The sequence below is a fragment of the Rutidosis leptorrhynchoides genome, chromosome 7, assembly GCF_046630445.1.
Source record: "Rutidosis leptorrhynchoides isolate AG116_Rl617_1_P2 chromosome 7, CSIRO_AGI_Rlap_v1, whole genome shotgun sequence".
Classification (NCBI taxonomy): domain Eukaryota; kingdom Viridiplantae; phylum Streptophyta; class Magnoliopsida; order Asterales; family Asteraceae; genus Rutidosis; species Rutidosis leptorrhynchoides.
In genome coordinates this window covers 39,635,308-39,658,265 of record NC_092339.1, presented here as the reverse complement: position 1 = coordinate 39,658,265, position 22,958 = coordinate 39,635,308, and positions in this window count along the sequence as shown.

The following is a 22,958-nucleotide window of genomic DNA, read 5'->3' as shown; positions in this document are numbered from 1 at the left end:
ACTTTTGTCAAATATCCTACTGACGGCCCGGGCGTCAAGGGCGTCACATACGTTGCCAAGTGGATGACGTAGTAAAAGTGACGCTGTGTTAGTTTTAGTCTTACAGTTACAACAATAATACCTAGTCTTACGTGTGTAATGTGTTGTATATGGGTACAAGGATGAAAATATAAATAATCATTCTTTCATTCCAAATAATAATAAATTTTAACTATTTTGTTGTTTACATTAATTTTTTGGATTAGCGAGTAAAAACTCATATGAACACGCATATTGGCTCTCACATAGAGTTATGTGAGTAAGCGTGGGTAATCTAGTCTCCCGAATGCGAAATCTGATACCAGGTGAATTGCGCATTGTGCGCACCATCTAGTCACACTCTACTTCTGAATAGTTTAGCATAGTCACAAATCGAACTTGGATGGTGTGCTTCATTGGTCAATTCGGTGACCACTTAGTCAAACAACTCGGTGGCTACTCACGTGTTTTCTAGTTGTCGTATCATTAAAAAAAATGTTTATTTTTTGTTTTTTTTTTTTTTTTTTTTTTTTTTTGACAAAGAAATGCTTTTTATTCAAGATTTGAATTGTATATTGTCGGCCAAAATAAACCACCAAAATCTAAGCCAAGGTTTTATACTCTCACTTCACCAAACTGATCTAATGTACACTCATTACAAATTAGTTTTTCAATTCAACTTCAACTGACCCTAGTTTTAAAAAAAAAAATTTAAATGGTAATATATTTATAGGTTTTACAAAAATAGTTTTTCAAAAAAAATTATAAAAATAGGTAAACCGGCCTTTCATTTGCCGGTTTGACTTTTTTGGGGACATATCGATGTTTCATTTGCCGGTTTGGCTCCTCGGTTATATTTTATAATATATGTAAGCCACGTTTGCCCTAACATCAAATCGACTTTCGAAATGCCGGTTTGTAATTTATTTTTTTTCATATTATGTTATGTTTGTATTATTTAATATATATTATTATTTTTATGAAATTATTTATTAGTTTATTAATAATGAGTTTATTTTTTGTTTTTCATATTATGTTATGTTTTTATTATTTAATTATAATATTTTTTAGTTTGTAAAACGAGTTTTCAATTATTAAATTATTTATTATAATAAAATATAATAAAAATGCATTCATTATAATAGAAGTTAATAACGAATTCTCATTAAAAAAAAACATTCTATTACAATCATTAATAATACGCTCAATCAACGTCCACGTCTATGCCCATGTTTGTGTCCACCGGTACAACATCCTGGTGGATTTGAAACCCGGTCACTCCTCCGGAGTTGTTGTGGTTGTGGGTCGGGCTCAACATCTCTTAGATCTGCCGCATCATGTACATTCTGATCAAGTTGTGATGTAACTCCCATATCCGGGAATGCCAAGGGAGAGTTTCGCCCAACATATGATTGAGATCGTTGAGATTCCAAATCAAACGCAAAGTTCCTTGGAGTTTGATGTCCATATGGTGGACTTCCCATATCAAACGCACAGTTCCTTGGTGTTTGATGAGGGGTACTACCATAACCATAATCCCCTATAGATATGATGTGGTTCGGGGTGGCACTAGATGATTGACCCTGATTTGTATATTGAGGGAAACCATAATCCGGCCATTGGTGGTTTTGTGTACCATTAAACTGGAACCCCAGATCATGCTGAGTTTGATGCGTGATGCCCAACAAATGACGCGAAAAGTCTGCAAAAGCCTGCAGGTTTGGTTAACTGTTTGGTTACATTTGAGATGTAGCCATCGCGCTTATCCTTACTAAACCCTCCTCCTGCACAATAGGTAAATGTAATCAAATATTAAAACTAATTCATTTCACACAAATGTTATAAAATTATTATTTTACTTACATAAAGATTCTCTTCGGTTGCCCAATCACAATATTGGTTAGCGGGTTGTGGTCACGGAAGGTAACGAGCAGTCGTGCCCGTGCCCACCCTCGACGTAGGAATATAGCCCCTCTGAGCTTGTTCATACCACTGGCCTATGTAGTAAACTTTCGGGTTCATTAGCCATATATCCACGTTTGCTCTTGACCGTAGGGTTGTGCCGTGTATGGCATGATGTTGTTGCTGTGTGAACAACAAGTCCGACGGCGGAATATCCTGAATCCATCCGAACTGTCTGCATACCCTATCTGGAATATGCATCTCAATCGTAGCCCAAAATAGAATAGCGCCACGGTATGTCCACAAGTTAACATCAGCTCTACACTCAGCGGGTAGACGGTTGATAATCGTTCCATACGGAAGCCAAAGAAACTTCAACAACATAATAAAATATTAGTTTATTTTAATATCTACATATAATTTATAAACGTTATATGTAGATTTATATATCCTCGTTATATACCTCATTAGAGCGTATCCCCGACAATGCTGAGCAACACGTACTCAATACATGTGTAGGTGTATGTTCGAAGCTCTTTAGTCCATACCATCCACATTAATGAAAGTAACTTATATAGTTACAAATAATCAAAAGAACTAGAAGTATATAAATTACAAATAATATACCTCACACCATACGGTCCATCCAAAGGAGCATTGGATGTAAAGACTATATCGCGCAAAAGACATGGCGCAAGACTAGGAATTCTATAACAACTCTCACATTTCCATACTTGAATTGACTAATTTGCCCCTAGAGTTGTTATCCATACTTAATATATGATTAAATTCGACGTTGATTAAATATTTATTTTTTATCGACACGTTTTGTTAACTAAAGTTTATACTAATTATATAAAATAACTTTAGTTAATATTAATATTAATGTGTATTATATATAAAACTATATGTAACATAATTATTAATTAAATGATAAGTTATTTTAATTATTATTTATATTTTTAGCTTATAAAAAAATAAGATTTTTTTATAAATTAAATAATGAGCCCATGAATTTTGACTAAATATTTTCAAAGACAAAACATATTAAAAACATTTTTAACATGTTTTCTTTTTTTGTCAAAATTGGTACCTTTATTTTATTTATATTTTTTCTTTTCACCAACCATTTTTTTCCTATAAATACCCACTTCTATTTCATAAAAACTTGTATCAAATCTTTGGAAATACTCTCTCACAAACTTGGAAAACTACTTAAGGTATTTTCTATATTTTTTATCGAATTGTATTTATTTTTTGTATATTCTTTATAAATTCGAAATTAATATATATAAATTATGTTTTATGTTATAATTAGTATTATAAGTATTATGATGTATAAAAATAATTTTGATAATTTATTGAATATTATTTATAATTAAATACGAATTATGTAGTATTTAAACGTAAAAATGATGTAAAATTCGTATTAAATATTTTTAACCAAAAATATATATATATATATATATATATATATATATATATATATATATATATATATATATATATATATATATATATATATATATATATATATATATATATATATATATATATATATAAATATATAACTTTTTTGAGTTTATAAAACTTATATAGATCTGAAAAAAATTATAAAAATAATTACTTGGGTCGAATTGGTAATTATTATATAATTAAATTCTATTATTATGTAATTTGAAGGTAAATTAAGAATAAATATAAAATAATAAAAATATTTTTTAAATATTTTTTTCTACAGGTTATTAGACTGATAGAAACTTATAAAAATTATAAAAATAATTGTTTGGGTTTATTTAGTAATTATGTAGAATTAAACTTTTTTGTGAATAAATTAAGGGTAAAAACAAAAATAAATACAAAATATAATAAAAATGTTTTCTTAAATTTTTTACTGATTTATATGATTAACTAAGACTATAAAAATTATGTATATAATTTTTAGATTTTTAATTAAGTATTTAGACATTTTTGGATAATGTTTGACTAATAAAACACTATTATCTTTGAAATAATTTAGGTATTTATTTAAAGGTAATTATATTTAATATATATAAGACATACTAAGGTATAACTAAATATTAAATAATACTTAGGTTATATTATCACATATATAATTATTAAGTACATTAATAATTCGTTGTGTGTATACACCTATAACGCGAAGGTTATAATTAAAAGATAACGTTCACTTTATACAAACCTCACCGCTACTTGTGGTCTAGGGTGATCCTTGTTACCATTATGGGATACTTGTGGATCTCGAATGCCAAGACTTAGATTCTGGTCAAGAGATCCTGGGCCGCTCGATAACAATAGATCATTCGAGTGACTTACATGTTAGCAATGAAGTTTGGGCGAGATTGTACAACGTCTTTGTTGAGGATTATAACCCGAACATTCTTAAACTAGAAGCTTACTATAAGTAGAAGCTTTCCATAAATAGTAGGTTTCCAAAAATAGAAACTTTTGAGAAATATGAACTTTTCTCGAAAACCGTCACTGTTAATATAGTTGCTATATTAATAAACAAACTTTATGTCTGTTAGACATTAACTAATCAAAGATTATATCTCTAGGTTAAGATCTCCGATCACTTACTCCGTTCATTCTTCTTTGCGTGGAATAACTTACTTGCTACTAAGGTGAACTTCATAGCCCCACTTTTTACAGTTTCATAACTGTTTTATAACTTTTGGGGTGAGACACATGCTTGCTTTATAACTGTTTTACGCTTAGACACAATTACTAAATTGTTAACTATGCTGTCATGCTTTGATTCATGCTAAATCCCTACCGTAATATCGTTAATTACTACGTTTAAATGCAAACTTAATTATTGTGAGTAGGCCTATTGAGAGTAACGTCTCTAACTATTTGACCGCTGGTCTTTGGTTACATAATAATGATTCCACGACACTGACAGTACAAGGTGTCATAGGGTAAACTTGTTTATCAGCGATATTACAAATTGCAGCAACACTTTTAGATTGATATATCTATATTGATCAACTTTAAACTAAATCTTGTGGTCTAAAACTTTGGATATTATTTATAAACCTGTGAATTTCACTCAACCTTTTTGGTTGACACTTTAAGCATATTTTGTCTCATGTGATTATTGAGCTAGCTGTTTGCAACTTTGTGATGATAGATTTGATGCTTGCATGGAGTCCACATCGCATATTATATTTTAGTTCATAAATATTTATTTTACATTTTAATAATAATGTAAACATTTATTACTGCTTCCTCTGTTTTATTAACAAAGGTTTTATTTAAAAAGTCTCATATAGAGTCGTTCTCGTTTATACAACTGTGTTATGATATGATTGGTCACAATTACCCCTGGTCCATTTTGGAGGTGCGACAAATTCTTTCATACAACAAATGTTGTACTAAAAGCATCGCACCATTTATGCCTGATTGGTCTGTCTTTTCAGCTGTACAACACAAATTTCTAAATACATGTGCTAGCACCGCACTACCCCAACTCAAACGTTCAAAGTTGATGAGGTGATACACATAGTTTAACGGAGCACTGGTGGATTTACCGTCGGGGAATAGAAAGGAAGACAAGGCAGCTAACAAATAAACTCTAGCCCATTGTTGGTGAGATCTATTAGTCTCACCAACGGCCTTATTCAACTCTGCGCATAAAGTAGATATTAAGATGTGTCATGATTTTATTTTATTAGGAGGAACATCAATCCCTAAATATTGACCAGCAAAATCAGACCATTGATCTGGCGTCTTGTTGTGCGATACACCCGACACAACATCTCCATTTATAGGTAAACCCCATAAAATTTGAATATCTTGCAACATTATCGTTGCTTCTCCTACGCAAAACATATATACGAATATAAATAATATATACGAATATATATGTATATATATACGTATATATATATATATATATTATATAATTCATATATATACATACATATTCGTATATATATTATATACATATATATATATATCCGTATATATATATATATATATATATATATATATATATATATATATATATATATATATATATATTATATACGTGTATATATATACATATTATATACGTATATATATATATATATATATATATATATATATATATATTATATAATTCATATATATACATACATATTCGTATATATATTATATACATATATATATATCCGTATATATATATATATATATATATATATATATATATATATATATATATATATATATATATATATATATATATTATATATGTGTATATATATACATATTATATACGTATATATATATACGTATAAATTAATTTAAATACACAAAATAATTTAAATACGAATTATATATATTTCATTTGCTTTATTACTCCCTCCCCTTTTAACGGATTGTTTATAATTTGACCCTAGTATTATATAAATGTATACTTTACTTCTCATCTTTTACAAATTATTACGAGTAATTAAATAATAAATTTAGAGACATCGACCATCGTCATATATTTTTAGCAAATCTTATTTTGTATTATTATATTATATACAAACACACATTTCATAATTTAAAATCATGTAACTCTTTGTTATACTTAAATATTATAGCATCTTTATTTCACGAGAGTTTATTACTCTAAATTTTTACGGAGTAGTAAATAAATTTAAACTTGAAATTTATTAGATTAATAAAACTTCACGTCCCTAAGATTTATTAAAAATTTAATATATAATAAAAAACTATTAATATTAATAATCTTTGTTTGTGGTGCGCGCAAAATTTTATTTAAAATATATTAATAAATGTAGAAATAAATAAGCCATCATGTAGAAAAAAAAATTTGGTTATTAATTCAGTGACATCATTGACTAACATTCTCAGATCCACCACTGATATATTTTACAAATTATATATATTAAATAGAAATTATACATTTTATATGAATTATATATATATATATATATATATATATATATATATATATATATATATATATGTATGTATGTATATATATGTATATATATATATATGTATGTATATATATGTATATATATGTATATATATATATATATATATATATATATATATATATATATATATATATGTATATATAAGTATAAATGAATTTAAATACAAATCATTTTACCAATAGGGAAGCGAAAGGTATTCGTCTCTCGCTGCCACCGTTTAACCAACGCTGAAATAAGAGCGTGATCCAATAGTTGGTATCCTATTTTGAAAACCTGCCCTAAACCCATTTGTTGAATATAACGGTAAACTTGTATGTCTATAAACTCGTCTGCAGCTGCCAGACCTTCCATATGATGCCATAAACCCCGATCCGATAGTCTTGGTTTAACTTTTTTGGATCTATCAGGAACACCAACATCTTGAACATCACCCATAAAAACCTTGTACGCTCTCCTTGAGATTCCAAAAATAATAGTGATTCATCGAGCGGGGTTGCTCGAGGTTGGGCCGGATCCATTGCAAAATTGTGTGTGTGTTTAAAAAAAGTGTATGAAATTGTTGGAGTGATGCAAACCGATTAAGCAGAGGTCAGATTATATAATGATACAAACCGGCCTTTCATTTGCCAGTTTGTACACGTGGCATGTTTTGGTTCGCAGAATTTATGTCACAGATTGAGGGAATAAATGATAACGTGGTTGGTGCAAAAACTGTTCCAGTCAAAGAGTCAAATCGGCATTTCATTTGGCGGTTTGACAGAGAATCATACACGTCGCCAAACCGATGTTTCAAACGCCGGTTTGACCCCAAAACATTCAAACCGGCGATTCAATGTTCGGTTTACCTATTTCTGTAAATATTTAGTTTGAAAAACCATTTTAGTAATTACTCTAAAAAAAATCATTTTCAAAAACAATTCCCTAGTTCACATCTCAAAAACCCTAATCAGTTTTCAATTTGAATAAAAATGCAGAGCTCATCATCAACGAGCTCTATGGCACAACCAGAAGCCATATTAGATTGGCTTCAAAAGTAAATAGGATATAAACCATTAGCACCTTATATTGTTTTTTAACAACCCTACTTTTTCCGTTACTATCGTTACTTGTCCGTTAAATATTTAACGGTGATTACATAGAACTTTATGTGTTTAATTGAATTAAATGCATACATGATCCTAGTGGATTACTTGAATTAATATGTATATATTAATTGTTGAACTTGTTTCGGATAACGAAATACCTAGAAAACAACACGATTAAGATAATCGCCTTGAAAACTTTTCAGTTTACGGAACTCAGAAAAATGATAAAATAATTATTTTTAATAATTATTAACTTTATGAAAAACTTATTTAATTTATTATTTGTTTAATAAGTTAAATCTGGTGGATTACGTTTCAACGACCGGTTAACGTTGTGAAGACCCGGTACGGTTAACGGCACTCGAAACAGACAACGCGCGTACAAGCTATTAAGCAAAACTGAGCCCGTGACACCCTAAGTGGGACCCACGGCCGAACCCCCTCCCCCTTTCCCTTTTTTGGACTTGTTTGGGCTAAATGGTGTGCTAATGGACTTTTAATGAGGCCCTAACCTAACTATAAATAGAAAAATTAAATCATAAACCCTCATAATCACTCCTGCTAGTCGACTTTTGCCTCTCCTCCCCTCCCTCTTGGCCGTCAACCATCATCAACCCACAACCACCATCACCACTCAAAATTAGAAGAAGTCTTGGGCATAAAAGTTGTTCCTCGCATCGTTCTTTACGCGCTAGTATAAGTTAATTAGTGTTTAAAGGTATAATTCATAACCCTAATTTTTCTAGATATTTTACCACTTCCTTTGTCCCAATAATGCTTCACAAACCCTCAAAAATTTTACATATACTAAAAGACATGTAAATGGGTGTCGTACCCATCTTCTTTTTTGTCGTTTAAAACCCCCCATTTCACACTAGATTTTTCAGTTCCCCCCCCCCCCCCCCCCCCCCCCCAACTATCTTGGAATCTTAATTTCTGCAGGGGTTAAAAATTTAACTTCAGTTTTTTATTTAAATCAAAAAAAAAACCCACCAAAAACTTTAATGGGCCCTATCTTCCTACTCAACACGAATTAATTTTCACCGCTACTATCATTAAACTTAAAATAATTTTACGAACAAAATGAGACTAACTACGTCCGAAACGGATACCTTTTCAAAAAACGCTAAACACACCGACATCTAAGCGGGTCTTAGCACATGGGCCGTTTGTCACTCTGTACATAAACAACGCTACGTAAAATACGAAGATGCAGGCCGAAAGCCCCCGCCGCAACGTGCGGGCTGATCCGGACTAGTAATAACTAAACTTGCAACTTAAAACCAAATATCTACAACTCAAAAAGTCAATAGCAACTAAAAATCAAAACACTAAAACCAGAATATAATTTCTTTCACCATTAACTACTAGTCAATCAATTTCGACAAAATAAAACAAACCAGAAATCACATTCATTCATAGTGATAGTATATTGGAATAACCTTAAATTACCGTTATAATCTACCGGCGCCAAATCAAACCACTGTTACTAGACGATATACAATCAAAGTAAGGCTAAATCGTTCAGATGCTTCAAAGAAGAAAGGAATACAAGGAGGATAAGCTTTGAAAGTCGTAAATCGAAAGCCACCGGTGGCGGCGATCGATGGAATTAAATATAGGTTCTCTTTACGAAATTCAATACGTTACATATATATGTGAAATACATGTCTCAATTAAAGGTTATAATGTAGGTTTTTATGATAAGGAAATAGTAATTGCGATAAAAATTATATGAGGGTGGTGGGAGAATTGAGGCAGTTCATTTATTCTATTAAATATGTTTGTAGTTTATCTTTGATTATTTCGGATACATATGTTACGGGCAAAATATTTGTGGTACGCTTTCGTTGTAATTATCTACTATATGTCTTTTATAAGCTTCAATGATTTGGTTATGCTACATAATGATTTTGGTAAGTATTCTCGATAATAGATGTTCAAACTTGAATTATTTAATAAACCCGTAATTTCACAGGTCTTTTTACTAGTTTAATATGATATGTTTGGCAAAACTAACTGATAACTTGTAGCTAATAACTTATAGTTGTTAACTTGTATACCCTTCATCCCAAATCTATTGTCCACTATTTCATTTTGAGATGTCTCAAATTAATTGTTTATTTCAGTAAATATATAAGAATAATATGATAAAAATCTTTTGACCCCTAATTTATTCATGTATGACAAAAGTTAGGTAAAAAGTAAAAGGTAATACTGGAAAGTTAACAAAGGGGTACACGTGTGATATCGGCTAAAAAGTCAAGTTTTCACCCCGGTATTGAGGCCCAAAAACAATAAAGTTTCAAGCTTTATCAACAAAATACTCGCTTCGTCAGTTAAAGTTGAAGATCAAGTGATTACGAAGCCGGTGCAAAAAGAATCAAGAGAATATGAGCTAAACCAAAGATTCTATAGCGAAAAAGGTGAAAAAAAGAGAAACCAAGCTACGATCAAGGAAATCAAGTTACGATCCAGTGAAAAACAGCTGACCAGGGCAGGCCATACGACTTGCCATCCGGCTTGCCATACGGCCTGCCAGTATGTAAAACGACATGCCATACGGCCTCAGCAAACGGGCATACAAAACGGCTTGCCAACCCATACGACCTGGCCATACGGCCTTCCAGCCGTATGCAGGGAAAAATCAAGCCTATTTATGGAGCTTTTATCATCCATTTTTACACACACTTCAATTCACTTCTCTCTCTCTCTCTCTCTCTCTCTCTCTCTCTCTCTCTACAATATTAGTCATACTTTCAAGGTCTTCGACTCCGTACGGGAAACCTAGTACCCGAAGAAGAACGCCGAAGATTGTATTAGGAGCGATCTGGAGTTTGAAGTTGTCACTTTTGTATTCATAACTCGTTTAATCTACTGGTACTTCTATCTGATAGATCAGATCATGTTGAGATTAGAAGAAAAGAGAAGTTAGAATGAGATTCGGTAAGTGTGAAGGAGATTCGGTATTAGAGAGAATTAACAAGATTTACATTCCACAGCTTCTAGAACTCAGTTACAATGCAATGGCTATCTAATTAGGACTACTTAGGTTCCTTATATAGCTCTCTTCTAAGGAACCATCAATTAAGCTTATTTCACATTAACACTATACAACTTCGGGGGTCTAACAATCTCCCCCTTAGTGTTAAATGTGAACTTTACAATATAATCCTATTGAAAACATCTAAAGGAACTTTGTTCCTCTAAAGTGAAGTTTGGATTTGAATCCCTTGAGATTCTCATATCTTCGTATGTTCACTCTTGTCTTTAAACGACTTTTCAATCTTGTGAGAATGTATTTGACAATCTCATTATCTTCAGTTGAATAGCAGTTATTAATCAGTCTCCATCTCAAATATTTGAAAGCATACATCAACGTTCCGTCTGAGTATCTTCTGAAATCTGAGACTCTGATGAAGATCTTTGTATAGTAAGAATTGACAAACACAAACCCATAAGGACTGTCACTTACTTCAAGTAAGGACATATATCTTAGCTCTTCGATTACTTGATTTGGCGGTTTGATTCCGAGCTTTTTGTGTCCAGATTCTAACCCCATCTGAAAATCGTGAACGGACATCCATCTCATCGAGTCAAGAATAAATCTGTAGACTGCCTTCATCGCAGTAGCATGATAAATTGTTGCAGATTCATTCAAGTTAATCAAGTAGTTGTAAATGAAAATAATGTCGTCCATCTTCAATCTATCAAAATCTGCTTCAGAGAATTGATAATCTTCATCATCCATTCTTGTTACCTGAAACAATGGCATCTTCACTCCATCCTTGTTAATCATCAAAATCTTATTTATGCTTTTGATCTCTGAATTTCGCTGAACTTGAAATTTCTCTTCATTATTCAATTTATATTTGTCACGAACACTCAGATAAGCTTTGAGATATTCTGGTTTCTTATGATATTTCCATGCACCCAGAACACTCATTGATGCAGAAAGGACGAGATCAAAATCACCATAGATTCTATACGCTTGTTGTTCAATGAATGGTGAACCAAGAATCATCTTCTCTTCTTCCTCACTTAATTGGAAATTAGCATCACGCTCAAGAACAATCTCTGCAATTTGAAATGGAACATTCAGATCAGGAGGAGTCGTAGTATCTTCCTTGCCATTAGAGAAAATCTCCTTCTCAAAGTGTATCCCAAATTCATCAGTTGGAGATGACAAGTTAACAAATTGATGATCGTTGAATTCATTGGCGACACTCGACGACCCCTTCAAAATATCTTCAATATTATCAAAGTTTTGATTGTCCTCTTGAGCTGACTTATTCTCTACTTGATTAGCTGAATCCATAATCATAAGCATCCCTGAGTCACCCTCTCTCTGACATTTCGATTCATCTAGAAAACTTTCACACTAAATTTCCTCAATTTCATCGCTTTCAGAATCAGATATATCAACAACATCTTGATCCTTATGTTGACTAGATGTACCAGCTTCATACGTTGATCTTTGAAAACCACTGGACCATAACCACCTTGTCTATTCTCCCCCTCATGAATATTGTCGGGATCGAAATCATCATGATCAGGCATGTGAATTGGTCCAGGTGACTTGCATGAAGATAAAGGATATACTATCCTTGCTTGCTCAAGATAAATCATCATAGTCTCACGAACTTCATCAAGATCAGGTCGTTTAGCAAATTCAGCAAGATATAGTTCCTCCACCTCATTGTCAGAGAGATATCTTAATCCATATCTATTCAAAATCTGAGAAGGTGACCCAGTTGGTGAAACAACAGTGTAACCACGAACAACATCAGCATCAGCAGCAACTGTTGGAGGTAATGTCGGTGGAAGTGTTTGATTTGCTGTGAGGGCAGGTAAGGATATATGTGCGGTATTATACTTATATGTAGGGTGGTACATACTACTAGTTAGATTTGTGATATCCCCTTCTGATGGAGGTTGGGCAACAACCGGAGTTGTCGCTGGCGAAGATTCTTTCGAAGCATCGGCCTCCATGACTTTAGTCTCATGGGACTCTGACAAAATAGTAGAACTACCCGTCAATTTTGATCTCGCAGAGATATTGCTATCTCCGACTCCTGAAATCATTGATATACCATGAAGTGGTACATCTCTTTCAGGTAACGAATCTTCCTCCAGACCCTGAGATTCATAATCTAGAAGAGAAGTGGTTTGAACCAATGGATCACTTTCATGAACCAAGGGATCAGTCTGCTGAAAGTCTGATAAATATCCTGAAGGATTGTCATGTTGACTCATTTCCATGGGGCGCAGCAGATCTCCCTCATCAAGATAAGCCGGACCTCGAGACCCTGTTGTATGTTGAGGCACAGGAGGATTTCCAGCCGATACGCAAGGTGCCTTTTCAAGATTTTTTGGCTCCCCTTCGGCCGTTCTGGACTTCAATGATTGAGTTTCCTCAATCGATTGAGTCAACGCAGGCTTTACTGCAGAAGAAGACTTTACTTCCTTAGATGCCGAAGCATCTTTCTGTGTAAGATTTATTGTTAAGTCCTGTTTAGATTAGATGGGCTTAGTGGTCTTTTTACCATCCTTACGTTTAGCTCTCTTGCCTACCGAAGCTTGCGCTTCATTTAGCATAGGGCTTACTGTTATTATTGGATGTGATACGGAGATGGGTGAGGGTGACCTAATCGGCTCTAGGTCTTAGTCCGTATCACCAACGGTTGGAGTAACTGTTTGGCGGACGATGGGTGTCGAAGTCCTAGATCTAGTTACTCGTTGGGTTGGCGGAGTCTGAATCTTCTCATCAGGTATAAATCGAGTTCTTCTTAGGAGAATGTTCAGGAGATGACTCAGTTGCTGAAGAATCAGTGTCACTGCTCACTTCGGGTGTTGTTGAAAGGGTTGGTTCAATCCTAGTTGAACTAGGCTCCCTGATCCTCACGGGTTGAGCTTGGTGTGCTGCCCTATAATGTTTAAGGTTCACCCTAAGTGGAGGATTAGCTGGCCCGGGTGGTTGTACTACAGGTTCCTCTACAACCTCTGGGGTTGGAACCGCGGCGGGTTTAACTTGTTCTTGTTGTACCGTATTCGGAAGAGGTATTCCTACAGCCTTAAAATAAGAGCGCATTCGAGCGTCTTGGGGTACAGCTAGCCCTACAAGCCAATTTGGAATCGGCGCAGTGAATTGATTGTCAAAAATCACCGGGGTATTCATCTTCAGCTCTCCAAATCTTTTCATCGGTAATCCATGTGCACCTGGTATAAAAATATTTGCATTTCTGCAAGCAGTGATAGCATCATGGATAAAGATATAGAAAAACCTTTCACAAGGGATGTATGAACCCATTGGCTTATCAACTTGTGCCTGAACCAGTTCCCATAGAAGTTCAGCATATTCATGAGCCTCTACTCTTATGAAAGAGTAGAACAACTTCAGCATTGGCACGATCAGACTGTCAGATCCACTCCTTGTCATCAGCAAGCATCTGTTGATGATTGAGACGATCACATACCACCTTGAGTGCAGATATTTCTTATGGAACTTAGCCGGTGGAACATTGGTAGCTTCAACATAACCAAGATCGAAGACTGTGTTCATCATTTGCTGAGTAGCAGGGAAAGCAGGAGCATTCTGTACAAGAGGAAGTCTGAAGATCCTCCTAAAATCAGCCTTAGTGATACTCCTCATCCCTTGAACTCCCCTTAGTTGAAATTCAAATCGAGCTTGAGTTCCCTCTGGATTTTCAGCAGTAGGTTGTGTAGCTTCCACAAACCTAATGGTTCTATTGAGTAGCTCCAGATCTGTCACAGGTACACTGACAGTTGAGCTTAGAGCAGGCTATAGTGTATGCCTCTCTAGTATTACAGTCCAGTAATTGCAAGGAATGTTGGTTTCAGAGTTGATGAAGTGATTGTTCGCCATTTAGATGTATGAATAAGAAATAGAAGACCACAAGATATTTAACATAAAGCACATATCTCTATTTTTATTTGCCTTTGAAATCCTTTGTATTTTTCAAATTTTATAATTTTTATGATTTTTCTAAGTTAAAAACATCATTTATTCCAAATATGAACAAGTAATTGACAAACATGACATTCATATGATATTCATTACAATATAAAGTCATCATGCAAAGTCAATTATATAACACAAAGAATCAGAACAACACTTAGTCAATTTTAAGCACAAATCAAGCAGATTCGGTAGTCATGAAAACTTGAGATTCTGTAACCAAATAAGCTTGAGTTTCATACCAAAGACTTAAATAAAGCATGCAAGATTTATCAAGTTGAAAATCTCAAATTTTGAAAGTAGCAAATAGCAGACTCGGTATAATGCCAAGAACAGATTCGATATCTTTAAAAATCACATATTATCACTCAAACATGCATATTCAGTCTTATATCATGCAAAAACATAGTCACAATCAATTAACAACTCAAACAAATCAGAAAAACATGTTAATGACTTGAACAGACTCGGTACTGTAGCAAGAACACATTCGGTATGTACAGATTCTATCAAATACTCAATTAAACATGTAATCAGACTCGGTCAATTGATAGATCAACTAATTTAACATGGATTTGACAAGATTTCATGTTAATCAACCAAATCAGATGAGTTTAATCAAAGAATTAAGAAATACGACTTAGATTCGGTATAAACAACATTTTTCAAAATTAAGTGTCACAATCATGTTATTTGCTTGATTTTCTGGTTTATTAATGTTCAATGATCTCAGATCTACAACATGTGATACTTAAATTCAATTAAAACAAGAATATACCAAAGATTTGAAGATACAGAGAGACGGATTCGGTAGATTAGGCAGACTCGGTAGTTTTGATCAGATTCGGTATGCAATTAGGTAAAAGTAAAAGAAAGTTTGACTTTGACCCTGCTATTTATAGATACCGAATGTTTTGAAGACACGGGCTTTACCGAATGGGCCTTAAGTACCGAATGAAGTCCATTTTCATTTTTAGACACATTGCACTTCAAACTTTGACAAATCTTTATCAAAAATCATTCAAGATTATCACATTTTTGATGGAAAACATTTCTGAGACAATTGTTGAAAATTTTGAACTTACCGAATCTGCACTGTTGGTTGTCAGATTCGATATAATGCTAAAATTAGCATTTATTCATTAAAATACAAACCTTTTTGGATTTTATCATTTCCAATTTTTATGAATTTTATCAAAACAAGATTTGTACTTATAAAATTTTGTATTTATGTACAAAGTACAAATCTTCAGTGATACCAATTGTTAAAACGGGTTGCATACTGAGATGTTTACAAGCCTTAGTGAATTATTTCAGATAAAAATAAGGAATTTATAAAATTCACTATAGAAAAAAAAAATTTCTTTTCATTTTCTCCCTTTTTCTCCCCCTCAAAATGTGATATACAAGAAAGTAAATCACCATTTTGATATATTTTCAAGAAAATGAGTTAACTCCACCTTGAAATATGATATCAATGAGTTACCTCCCCCTTTCGTAACCACTGAAATTTAATCCCAGAAAATTAACATAATTCTAAAAGTAAGGCTCCCCCTTGAAAGATGTTATCTAAAGCAAAAGAAGTAGTTGCTCCCCCCAGAATGTATCTACTCCCCCTAAACACAAGATCCTAAGTATAAGTCCCAACAGATCTAAGGAATGTCAAGCACTATACTCTACCATGCCAATCTCTTTGATCAAGAACTTTAGCCTAAGTTCATCTAAATGCTTAGTGAACATGTCAGCTAATTGCACTTTGGTAGGCACAAAGTATAACTCTACATCCCCTTTTTCTACATGTTCCTTAATGAAATGATAACGAATATCAATGTGTTTAGTCTTAGAATGTTGGACCGGGTTGCTCATAATTACAATAGCACTTTGTGAATCATAGTAAATTGGGGTCTTAGAAATCTTAAAGACATAGTCCAAAAGTTGAGTTTGCATCCACAAAACTTGTAAACAACAGTGAGCTGCAGTAATGTACTCAGACTCAGCTGTTGATAAAGACACACAGTTCTGCTTTTTAGATGACCAACCAACTAGCCTATTCCCCAATATCTGAATTGATCCAGATGTGCTTTTTCTATCAACATGGCAACTGCCATGATCCGCATCAGTATAAGTAGTGAGATTGAAATCGGATCCATGAGGATACCAGATCCCAAGGTTATGTGCACCTTTAAAGTACTGAAAAATCCTAACAACCGCTTTGGAGTGAGATTTCTTAGGGTTAGACTGAAAGCGGGCACAGACAGTTACAGCAAGTGTAATGTCTGGTCGACTTGCAGTCAGATACATTAAAGAACCAACCATGCTTCGATAAAGCGTAACGTCAAAGGGTTCCCCATTAGCATCAGTATCCAGTAAAGTCCTCATTGGGGTTGTCATTGGTTTTAAATCAGTCATTTTAAAATGTTTTAGCATATCATTGATATACTTTGTTTGACTAATAAAAATCCCATTTGGTAATTGTTTTACTTGTAACCCCAAGAAGAAATTTAACTGGTCAAGCATGCTCATTTCGAATTTGTTGGCCATAAGGTCACCAAATTCTTTGCATAAGGCCGGGGATGTGGAACCAAAAATAATATCATCAACGTAAATTTGAACCAAGAGAATGTGACCGTGGTTTTTACGGATGAATAGCGTTGTATCAATCGTTCCACGAGAGAAGCCATTGTCCAGCAAATACTTTGTTAAGGTCTCGTACCATGCACGCGGTGCTTGCTTCAGACCATATAAAGCTTTCTCTAAGTAGTAGACGTGGTTAGGATGAATGGGATCGACAAAGCCTTCTGGTTGATCAACATAAACTTCCTCTTGAAGATGACCGTTCAGAAAAGCAGTTTTGACATCCATTTGAAATACCATGAACTTCATATGAGAAGCAAATGCAAGGAAAAGACGAATAGCCTCAATCCTAGCAACCGGAGCAAACATTTCGTCATAATCAATACCCTCTTGTTGTCGATATCCCTTGGCCACAAGACGTGCCTTGTTTCGAACCACAATTCCATCATAATCCTTCTTGTTCTTAAAAATCCACTTAACCCCTATTGGTGGTTGACCCGTTGGTCTTGGAACTAATCGCCATACTTTCAAACGATCAAATTGACTAATCTCTTCTTGCATTGCTACTACCCAGTTCGGATCTAGTAAAGCTTGAGCAACCGTTGCTGGTTCAATCTTACTAAGAAAGGCAGTGTATAAACACATATTCTGAGTCGCCCTTCGAGTTGAGACTGAAGCAGATGCATCACCAATGATAAGATCAATTGAATGACTTTTAGTCCATCGGTTGTTATGTGGAAGAGGTTATACATCAGTGGTATCCATTGAAACATCAACCGTTGTTGACGTTGAGCCTTGATCCACTTGATCTGATGTAACACCATCTAATGGATTCAATTGAGTATCTGGAGAAACAACTGGAGTTGTATCAACTGATGAATCTTGAATTAGTTCAAGATTATCTGTATCTGGAGGTGGGTGGGAGGATGAAGAAGCAACGGGTGAATCAGTTGGTGCTGTATCTTCATCGAAAATACTTGATTGAGTCTCCACGGTAGTTGACTGTGATGGTGTAACCGTACGGTTTGAACATTTGTATTCCGTTGAGGAGCATAAAGACTATCAAACAAGATATCCAGTTCCTCTGTTGTTACCGTAGGAATACCCTTCTTCAAGAAAATTGAGTTTTGCGCGGAAGAAGTAATAGACAGGTTAGGATTGGGTTTTGAACTGAGTTGTTCAAAAGCCATTCTCGACAATTCATCAAACCCTACATTAATGCTTTCCTTGATCGTCTTTATCCGTTTATGATAAACACGATAGGCAACTTTGTTCGAAGAATAACCAAGAAATATGGCCTGATCGCCATGTGGATCAAACTTTCCGATGCTGTCAAAATCATTAAGCACATAGCATATACAACCAAATACACGAAAATATTAGACATTCGGGCGTCTACCATATAGTAACTCATAAGGAGTTTTATCAAAACATTTATTAATGATGCAGCGATTTTGGGTATAACATGCAGTAGAAATGGCTTCCCCCCACATTTTCGGAGGTAGTTTGGAGTAAGCAAGCATCATTCGAGCTGCTTCGCACAACGTACGATTACGTCGTTCGACTACTCCATTCTGTTGAGGGGTTAGTGCAGCAGAGAACTGATGTTCAATGCCTTGGTCTTTCAAATAACTATCAAGCAGGTCATTCCTAAATTCCGTCCCATTAACAGTTCGAATACTCTTAACATGTTTGTTAAAAAAGCGTTGAGTCTTTGTAATGAACTCAATGATAATGGCGGGGGTTTTTGACTTAGTTCGGAGAAGGAAAATCCATGTAAATCAGGTATAGTCATCAACAATGACAAGCACATGTTTCCGGCCACCGAGGCTAGAAACCCTCATGGGTCCACATAAGTCCATATGCAATAATTGCAAGGACGATGAAGTACTAGGGTGTTGCTTAGTCAGATGAGAAGTCCGTTTCAGCTTACCCATCGCACATGATGGACACACTTGATGCTTATCAATTGAAATCTTGGAATACCATTAACTAAGTCTTTAGAGACTAGTCGATTAATACCCTTGTAATTCAGGTGAGACATCCGGTGATGCAATAACCATGAATTTTCCTTTGTTGAACGAGTGACTAAACGCATGGTTCCATGTGATGGTGCATCATTGAGGTCAATAGTATAAAGTGAAGCACGACGTTTACCAACAAGGAGATCGTTTCCATCGGTGGATTGCACCGAGCATTGACGACGTTCAAACAAAACTTTGAGATCGCCGTCACAAAATTGGCTGACACTAAATAAACTGCACCCCAAACCCTCAACATATGAGACACGTTTGATCGTTATGCCATTTTTCACAAAATCTCCATAACCCGTTATTGCTGCAATCTCATCGTTTCCAAAAGTAACCGTTCCTGGGAATTTGTCAACGAAATTGAAAAACAAGGATTTATCGCCCGTCATGTGTCGAGAGCAACTGGAATCAATATACAAAACATAGACGTTGAAACCCTGTAAACGTTAATGTCCTAGAGTTTAGGTACCCAAAGTTTCTTGGGTCCTTTACAGTTAGTACCAACAATAAACTTTGGATCAACAATGAGATAATCACGTAAAGCATCATGCAATTTAGACAATAAAGCATCATTTAAAACCACATTACATGAAGCATCATACGCAATATCAAGTTTTACATCGTTATCAGAAGTCTTAACACACAACTTATTCCAAATAGATGTTTTGTTCACAGACAAAAATCAAAAAACATGAGATGATTTCCTAGGTCGACTAGCAGATTTCTTTGGTTTTAGTTGCTACTTTCTTAGTCGTGGACTTAGGAACCCATACAGACTTGTAAGTCAAATTTGGATTATAACCTGTGACACGAAAAACACCTCTGTTAGTTAGACGTCCAAACTTTTCAGTTGACACATGAGATGATTGATTTTGAAAAATTTCCAATTTGATTTTACGTTCATTTGCATCATACTCACTCAAATCAGATTTTGGACTCTTGTGTTGTGTTGACTTGACTGATTTTGGTAAAAGACTTTCCTTTGATTGATTTGACATTGGAATCATAGGAATCTTTTCAGTTAACACAGAACCATTTTGAGAATGAACTTTCTTGATAACAAATTGTGTTGAAGGTGCAACTTTTGAAACACGTTTACCAAATTGAGAACGCAATGGGTTTTTAAGAATAGTAATGGGTTTTGCATCTGTAGATTTTTTTGGTCCCTTCCCCTTCTTATAAATCCCACCAACACATTCAGACACATTGGTTTCAATAGAAGATGATTGCTTAAGTGTGTTAGCCTGTTTCAGTTGAATTATTTTTTGTTTTAAGCTCTTAATTTCAAGACATAATTCCTCTGCAGAAACAAGCACTTCACCTTCCGTAAAATCATAAGTACATTTCTTCTTAGGAAGTGGAGGCAATTTATCACACAAAGCAAACATTTGTTCTAATGATTGACACTTAAGTTGCAAATCAACATTTTCCTTTTCAACTATACCTAATATACATTTCAAGTTTCGTACAACAGGTATATTTTCATAAAATTCATTAATTGTTGTGTCAAAGTCTATCAGTTTTCATTATTTGGTTCATCTTGAGGTTCTACCTTTACATCTAAATCTGGTTGACCTAGGGATTCTGTCTCAAAGAAGACAGTTAGTTCATGTGCTAGGTCTTCACGAAAAACATTATCAGAACATGCATGCAAAGCTGGTAGAATTGGTTTCACATCAAAAGTTAGTTCATCAAACACCTCATCTATGGCAATAATGCTAGAACTAGGTTTGATAACACTTCATTCTCAAGCATTAAAATGTATTTCTCTAGCATGAGTGTTGGGATATAAACCAGTCTATGCTTAGGCACATAATTTTCATGTTGCATATTCTTTTCAGTTTCAACAAGTTCCTTCAAAAAATCAGGATTTGATTTACCCATTTTAGCATTGATTTTCTCATACATTAAGCTAATTTGATGGTATTTCCTAGATTTGCGATTAACAATAATATCATCAAAATCAGCATCAGAAGCATGCATAAAATGATATGGTAAACCAGCTTGAAAGTAATCAGAATGATATAATCATGGAATCTTTTTGGAAGCATTTTCTAAGATCTTAGGATCTTCATAACCCAACCCCCACTTATCACCTTGAATTGTTTTTGGTCTATTCATGAAAATTGTTTGTTTTGAAAGTTTCATATTCATGATAATCTACAACTGGAATTGGCATACCAGTATCCGGATGATAATCTATAACTGGACCATCTCTCAGAGAAGCCCATATGTACTTTGCTTTCTCACCCTTGTAGTCTATGTACTGAGTGATACGGTGAAGCCACTGAGTGTACTTGCCATCAAACAACATTGGAGGACGGAAATCTAATCCAATGATCAAAGTATCTTGAGTAGACATCTTGAAAATGAGGTAGATTCGGTAAAGATTCGGTACTACTCAAATCTAAGATGAAAAATCACAACAATCTAACACAAATGTCAGATTCGGTAACTGATTCGGTACTGTAGCAGATTCGGTACAGATTCTGTACTGTAGCAGATTCGGTAAACCAGATTCTGTATCAGAAACTGATCAGAAATACAAGTAACACACCCAGATTCGGTATAGATTCGGTAACCACAAGATTTGTAACCTGAGAACACTTAAAACCAATGAATTAAGTGATACCGAGATCCTGATTCGATATCTGACTCGGTAGTCAGATTCTGTATGAATTTGAATTCAAACACAATTCAATTCCTTTGAATTAGATTCTGTAACCTTGTTGCACAAGGAAACAAGTTAGTATCACACAAAATATCAAAGATACCGAATGTATAGGATACCGAATGTCAACTGTAGCAGTTGACAATACCGAATCTAAGTATGAAAACTTAGAATTCAAACGAATCCTTTCTCAAATCACACCAATTAGCTACGTATGATCAAACCGAATGTGATAGAATCACAAACACACCACAATCTGCAACACTGAATGAGAATTAATAGCTTTGAAGAAGATTCGGTATGGCAGTTACGATACCGAATGTGTATCAAATCTTCAAAACTTTAAGAATTGATGAAAATTAAACCATCAAAAATGTGATTAAACACCTCACGATCACAACTGAAACCTCAAATCTTTACTTAACTACAGAATCAAGCTGTAATTGATGAATACCGGGAGTTTTAGCCACGAACTCTAAAAATCAACTTGATTCTCCAGAATTGATGTTAAAAAGTTGTAATGATGATTAAAACTCTTTCTAATTAACCTAATACACCTTCGCTGAACTTATCACAGGAATCTGAACGTCAAATTATCATATTCGATTATACTGAATCTGATTTAAAATACCGAGAGTGTTCAGAATCTGTAATTTTCAATCTCTGGATCGATCTAGTGATGTAATATCAATCCCCGGAAGCTCTGATACCAAATGATAGGTCAGATCATGTTGAGATTAG